The sequence below is a fragment of the Lates calcarifer genome, linkage group LG2 (genome assembly GCF_001640805.2).
Source record: "Lates calcarifer isolate ASB-BC8 linkage group LG2, TLL_Latcal_v3, whole genome shotgun sequence".
Classification (NCBI taxonomy): domain Eukaryota; kingdom Metazoa; phylum Chordata; class Actinopteri; family Centropomidae; genus Lates; species Lates calcarifer.
Genome location: NC_066834.1, coordinates 4447119 through 4454691, shown reverse-complemented (window position 1 = coordinate 4454691; position 7573 = coordinate 4447119). Strand labels below are relative to the sequence as shown.

The window sequence follows — 7573 nt, the reverse complement described above, 5'->3', positions numbered from 1 at the left end:
GATATGTGTGGAGCAGCTGTGGCTGCAGTGTTTGGAGACCTGCCGTACTGTGTTCATGGGGTTTTCATAGCATTGCTTTAGTAATGGCATGTCAAGTCATTCTGGCTACATGACATGCCTGTCTGTGATGGGAAGTTCTATTACACTGTGTTTCTGTATGTAGTTGATGGTTTCTATTGCCATTTTATAGTATTCTGCTAATGTTAGCTGACGTATGACGTCACTGGTCGCGACGTGTCCCGTCATTGGCTATGACTTTCTGGGCGGAGCACAGAGAGGCGGAGAGAGGAAGTCGGGAAAACAGATTTAAACCAAGTTTGAAAAAGGTGCTTCTGTTTGTCAGTACTGTGAGAGAACGTCGTTCCCGAGGAGGTTAGGATGATACAATAAACTCTGGAGCGGTTTTTTTTGTCGAACATAGAGTGAAGCTGGACTCTGAACACACCTTCGGTGCCAAGGTAAGGCAAACGGTTAGCAGCTAGCGTTAGGATTAGCGTTTTCGGAGAGTGTTAGCATTAGCATTACCTTGTAATGACATCCTTTAATTCCATTTTCAGGCGTTTTTACCGCGTGGGCAAAGAGTGTGTCCGTGTTTTTGTGACGGCGGCGTCCCAGACATGAGATGTGGGCACCTAACGTCGGCAGACGGGGTCCCAGTTATATGTGTAAATCCCCGTTTGTTTTTTACACTTTACCGACATTTTGCGTCTCTTTGTTATTTTGTGTTCCACACTGATCATTTCAACTTCGTTTCTGATTGTTTATCACGTCTTTGTCATGGGGTTTGTGGCTATTTGTGGTCATTTTATATCAATTTATATAATTTTGCTTCTCTGCCTAGCTGTTTTATATATGTGCGTTATTAATAGCATTAGTGGTGAACGTTAACATCAGCTTCGAGCGTTAGCAATAGCCTTATCTTTTAACGATGTCTTTCTTCTCATAATGGGGCTTTCTTCCTTCTTGTCGTTGTTTTTATTTGCGTTGGTTAAACTTTGTGTTTCTGTGACTAAAGTGTCCATGACATGAGTTGTGGAGGGTGGTAACTGTTTAGCATTCAGTTTGTTTACAGCACCGTTTGCATCTCTTTACAATTACTTTGGAGACACTTTAATGCTTCTTTGTAATTTAGTGCTCCATCTGGGTAATTTTAAGTAAGTTTATGGCGGATTGTCATGTTGATGTAATCATTGTGTGTCCATTTTTGGTGGTACTGCATGTTTTGCGTCTCTAGCTGGCTGTAATACTTATGGTCAGATTCTTTGTGGTTGTCTCGCATTGTATTGTGTCTTTGCAGCTTGGAGTCTATTCCTAGCCATTTAACTTTTATTTGTGGCCATTTTGTGTTTCAGTGTGGCAGTTAAGCATCTCCTGATCATTTTGCGACTCAGTTTCTTGCTATTTGTCGTTTTGTGTGTCTCTAGCTTTTTGGTAGTAATCTGTCCATAACCATCCACTGATCCACTGTTGTATACATTATTGAGAAGAAATTTGTTTGTGGTGACCTGAGACTTTATTGAGCTTAGTTTTGTGGTAAATACAAGCTTGAAAAGTAGATTTTAATTCTGTGCTCCTCCAAGATTTAAGACTCACGAGTAGGTCACAATATGGGCTGAAATTACAGTTAGAAATTATTATGAAAACTCTGTCCATGAATATCACAAATAAGATCAGAGACAAGGGGCACCCTTGGCGGAGTCCAACACCCACTGAAAACATGTCTGACTTCAAGTCAAAGACAAGTCGGATTCTTAAAGATGTGATGCTTTTTCTTGTCATATGTGACAGTAAACAGCCCATTTTCTGAGACACACCTCTAACGTTTGGAAAATGTTCTGGTTTGGCTGTAATGTTGAATATTTATGTATGTTTTAGGGTCAAATTGTTGCTGAAGAACAGGTAATAGCGTATTGATAATTTTCCTTTGTATATTTCTCTTCTTATTTCCTCCAGGTCTTACCACTCCGTCCACGATTGCAGAGATGCTGTCCACGATTGCAGACTCTTTGTACATTGAAAAAGTTCTTTGAGAGCAGGACAGAGGCCTCCAGGTAATTCACAAACAGCTTTACATCAACTGTCCAACACAGAGCACTGACATGAAATGATAAATCTTCAGTAACTGGTCTGAATAGTTGGTTTGTCACAAAAAGACTTCACTCATTATTCAAGTTTATTTACACAGTTCATGAATGTACAGGTCAAAGAAAATTAAGAATTTAAACATCAGCTCTCTCTCCCTGTCTTTCTGTATCTCTCCCTCCCTCTCTTAAGCCTGGCACACACTAAAAGATTTTTAAAATCTTACCTGATTTAGAATATGTGAGAGACCACACAGGACGACAAATAATGTCCGATTTCACAGTTTTGTCCTTACAGCATGTGATGTGCAACAAGAAGACCACCACACACTTACAGATTCACCACCAACAACTAGAGTCTGAACTCTCAAAACTCCCAAATCTCACATGGTCAAATGTGACTTTAGAGTAAACAAACATGACCGGCCCAATTATCTTTTGGTGTGTACCCTGCTTTATTCTTACTAATTCTCATTCTTTCTTTCTGTCTCCTTCCCCTTCTCTCTCTGTCTTTCTCATTAGTATAGTAAATCATAAATATGTGAAAAACATGCTCAGTTCAGTGTTTCACCAGAAACACTGTCATTTTCCTTCATTTTGACTTCTATTGTCCAAATTTTAACTGACTTTGGAGAAAAAAACATTTCCATCCACTGCTATTGTGTGAATATCAGGAGTTGGTGGAGTCAGTTCTCCAGTCAGAGCAGCTTCTTCTGTCTTTGTGTATAAAGCTAATTTAACTTGGGACTATTTCTGATTATTCCAGAACCAGTTAGAAAACTCTGGTTTCTTTGTAGATTTAGTGTCTTTTACTTCTTTAACTTGTGATAGTTTGAAGTTCAATACCCAGAAACTCTCTGTGCTTTTATTTTGATGTGTTAAAAGTCACATCTTTATATTAATGTTTGTTGTGTTTTTCTCCACAGGATTCAAACTTAAACCATAAGAGAGAAAAGACAGACGTGAAGACATTTCCAGAAGGTCAGTGTGACTTTATTCTTTTCGGTCTGACCCTCGTTATCTCAGCTGCAGTTTAACACTTTAAAACCTCATGGCAACAAATTAAAGCTACTGTAACTTTTCAGTTTTAATTAGTATTTTTCAGTAATGTACCTGCAAAACAGTAAGTCTAAAAGATATGTATAACAATAAGTATATGTAGAACAGAAAATATAAAACCTTAGTTTAGAATAGAATAGATACCCTTTTTATAAATAGTTTTTAAATATAGTAGTTCTCATAAATAAATTGAAAACCTATCAAATGTAAACCCTTTAAAATATGTGTTAAAATAAATATAAAACCTTAAAGGAATAGGTTTAAAAAATCTTAAAAAACCTTAAAAATATTTTCAAAATGTTTTAGAATAAGTCTAAAAATTAAAACATGAATGCAATAAAAAGATTTGTATAACATCAGTAATATCAGAAATATATCTCAAAAGTTTAGGGAGACATTTTTAATGATTTTATTCCAGACAACATTTAACAAATCACAGCAAAGAGAATGACAGACATTTGACCACAAGGAAACACTTGTTAGAGCTGGTTAGAGTTAATGTAGTTATGAGCACATTTTCCAAAGCTGAACATGTCTACTAAGCATCTTTGTGATCATTTAATTGCTAGTGATACAATTATTAATTAAATAGTTGTATCATAAGCAGTTGAATGTTCTCAACGGTGTTTAATAAAGTCTTTGGAAAATGTGCCCATGCCTACATTACAGATGGTCGAGTTTTTACTTAAACAACAGGAAACCAACACTGTTTATAGCAGTTAGATGGTGGAGGTCTTTTATCTAATTAACAGCTTGGTAACATGTATGTTTCCTTTCATCCACTTCAGGTTTTCAGCTGCCGTCTTCTCCTTCTGCAGAGACAAGAACACATATTAATCATAGAAAGTGATGAGTAAATCTAAATATTTTTACAACATACTTTTCTCTGACATTTTTTGATGTTTTTATGCCTTAATACTTTAACGTGGCTTAAGACAAAGGAACTGTCTTAAAATAGCCATCTTACCTTTGCTTTCCACAGACACACACATTCACTCACTAACACCTCTACACAGTGTTTGTGGGTTTAGGTTAGATTTTCATTTTGCTATTTCAAACAGCGCAATATCAGTACTCAAATCCAATCTATTACTGTGTACATAGTCCTGTTCATATTTTTTATAATCCTCTTTTTTTAAAATATCTTGTCTTGTTTTTTGCTGCTGCAACACTGAATACTTTTAGCCAGAGGTTACAGTTAGGTTTATGGCTTTAAGCCACTTGTTTTGACGGTTTTTACCACCTTACTATGACAATTTTTCATGCCACACTAAACTATGAAATTTTTTGATGATTTTTGACGCCTTACTACACTATGACATTTTTTGACCACTTTTAACCATTTTTGACCCCATACTATACTATGACATTTTTTGACTATTTTTGACAGCTTACTATATTATGACATTTTTTTGGTGATTTTTGACTCCTTACTATACTACGAAATTTTTTGACGTCTTATTATACTAGGACATTTTCTGATGATTTTTGACCCCATACTATAACATTTTTTGGTGATTTTTGACACCTTACTATACTACAAAATTTTTTGACGCCTTACTACACTATGACATTTTTTTGGTGATTTTTGACTCCTTACTATACTACGAAGTTTTTTTGACGTCTTATTATACTAGGACATTTTCTGATGGTTTTTGACGCCTTACTACACTATGACATTTTTGGACCATTTTTGACCATTTTTGAACCCATACTATACTATAATATTTTTTGGTGATTTTTGACCCATTACTATACTACGAAATTTTTTGACGCCTTACTACACTATGACATTTTTTTGGTGATTTTTGACTCCTTACTATACTACGAAATTTTTTGACGCCTTACTACACTATGACATTTTTTGACGGCTTATTATACTAGGACATTTTCTGATGATTTTTGACCCCTTACTATACTACGAAATTTTTTGACGCCTTACTACACTATGACATTTTTTGACGTCTTATTATACTAGGACATTTTCTGATGGTTTTTGACGCCTTACTACACTATGACATTTTTTGATGATTTTTGATAGCTTACTATATTATGACATTTTTTGACGGCTTATTATACTAGGACATTTTCTGATGATTTTTGACCCCATACTATAACATTTTTTGACCATTTTTAACCATTTTTGACACCTTACTATACTATGACATTTTTTGACGGCTTATTATACTAGGACATTTTTTGGTGATTTTTGACCATTTTTGAACCCATACTATAACATTTTTTGGTGATTTTTGACCCATTACTATAAAGTTTTTTGACGCCTTATTATACTAGGACATTTTCTGATGGTTTTTGACGCCATACTATACCATGACATTTTTGGACCATTTTTGACGGCTTATTATGCTAGGACATTTTTTTGGTGATTTTTGACTCCTTACTATACTACGAAATTTTTTGACGCCTTACTACACTATGACATTTTTTGACGGCTTATTATACTAGGACATTTTCTGATGATTTTTGACAGCTTACTATATTATGACATTTTTGGACCATTTTTGACGTCTTATTATACTAGGACATTTTCTGATTATTTTTGACCCCTTACTATACTACGAAATTTTTTGACGCCTTACTACACTATGACATTTTTGGACCATTTTTGACCCCTTACTATACTACGAAATTTTTTGACGCCTTACTACACTATGACATTTTTTGACTATTTTTGACAGCTTATTATACTAGGACATTTTCTGATGGTTTTTGACATCTTACTATATTATGGCATTTTTTGACCATTTTTAACCATTTTTGAACCCATACTATACTATAACATTTTTTGATGATTTTTGACAGCTTACTATATTATGACATTTTTTGACCATTTTTGACTCCTTACTATACTACGGAATTTTTTTGACGTCTTACTACACTATGACATTTTTTGACGGCTTATTATACTAGGACATTTTCTGATTATTTTTGACCATTTTTGAACCCATACTATACTATAACATTTTTCGGTGATTTTTGACCCATTACTATAAAGTTTTTTGACGCCTTATTATACTAGGACATTTTCTGATGATTTTTGACCCCTTACTATACTACGAAATTTTTTGACGCCTTACTACACTATGACATTTTTTGATGATTTTTGATAGCTTACTATATTATGACATTTTTTGACGGCTTATTATACTAGGACATTTTCTGATGATTTTTGACGCCTTACTATACTATGACATTTTTTGACCACTTTTAACCATTTTTGACCCCATACTATGACATTTTTTTGGTGATTTTTGACTCCTTACTATACCATGACATTTTTTGGTGATTTTTGACACCTTACTATACCATGACATTTTTTGGTGATTTTTGACACCTTACTATATTATGACATTTTTTGACGGCTTATTATACTAGGACATTTTCTGATGATTTTTGACCCCATACTATAACATTTTTTGACCATTTTTAACCATTTTTGACCCCTTACTATACTACGAAATTTTTTGACGCCTTACTACACTATGACATTTTTGGACCATTTTTGACCCCTTACTATACTATGACATTTTCTGATGGTTTTTGACATCTTACTATATTATGGCATTTTTTGACCATTTTTAACCATTTTTGAACCCATACTATACTATAATATTTTTTGGTGATTTTTGACCCATTACTATACTACGAAATTTTTTGACGCCTTACTACACTATGACATTTTTTGACGGCTTATTATACTAGGACATTTTCTGATGGTTTTTGACATCTTACTATATTATGGCATTTTTTGACCATTTTTAACCATTTTTGAACCCATACTATACTATAACATTTTTTGGTGATTTTTGACCCATTACTATAGTTTTTTGACGCCTTATTATACTAGGACATTTTCTGATGATTTTTGACCCCTTACTACACTATGACATTTTTTGATGATTTTTGACAGCTTACTATATTATGACATTTTTTTGGTGATTTTTGACTCCTTACTATACTACGAAATTTTTTGACGCCTTACTACATTATGACATTTTTTGACGGCTTATTATACTAGGACATTTTCTGATTATTTTTGACTCCTTACTATACTATGACATTTTTTGACGGCTTATTATACTAGGACATTTTCTGATGATTTTTGACCCCTTACTATACTACGAAATTTTTTGACGCCTTACTACACTATGACATTTTTGGACCATTTTTGACCCCTTACTATACTACGAAATTTTTTGACGTCTTACTACACTATGACATTTTTTGACTATTTTTGACAGCTTATTATACTAGGACATTTTCTGATGGTTTTTGACGCCATACTATACCATGACATTTTTGGACCATTTTTGACCATTTTTGAACCCATACTATACTATAACATTTTTTGGTGATTTTTGACCCATTACTATAAAGTTTTTTGACGCCTTATTATACTAGGACATTTTCTG

The 7573-nt window shown here is 33.9% G+C and overlaps 2 long non-coding RNA genes across 2 annotated transcripts in view; one reads left to right on the top strand and one right to left on the bottom strand.

Moving 5' to 3' along the window:
* The first annotated feature begins 273 nt into the window (after positions 1 to 273).
* LOC108888045 (uncharacterized) lies at positions 274 to 4134 on the top strand. Its single transcript, XR_001961736.2, has 4 exons — positions 274 to 458; positions 1954 to 2051; positions 3008 to 3062; positions 3929 to 4134. It is a non-coding gene; the product is annotated as an uncharacterized LOC108888045 (long non-coding RNA).
* The window catches only part of LOC127143034 (uncharacterized), a 13771-nt gene continuing 9737 nt past the window's right edge, over positions 3540 to 7573 (bottom strand). The window contains exon 5 of the long non-coding RNA XR_007814198.1: positions 3540 to 3952. This is a non-coding gene — a long non-coding RNA (uncharacterized LOC127143034). The remainder of the gene's footprint in view (positions 3953 to 7573) is intronic.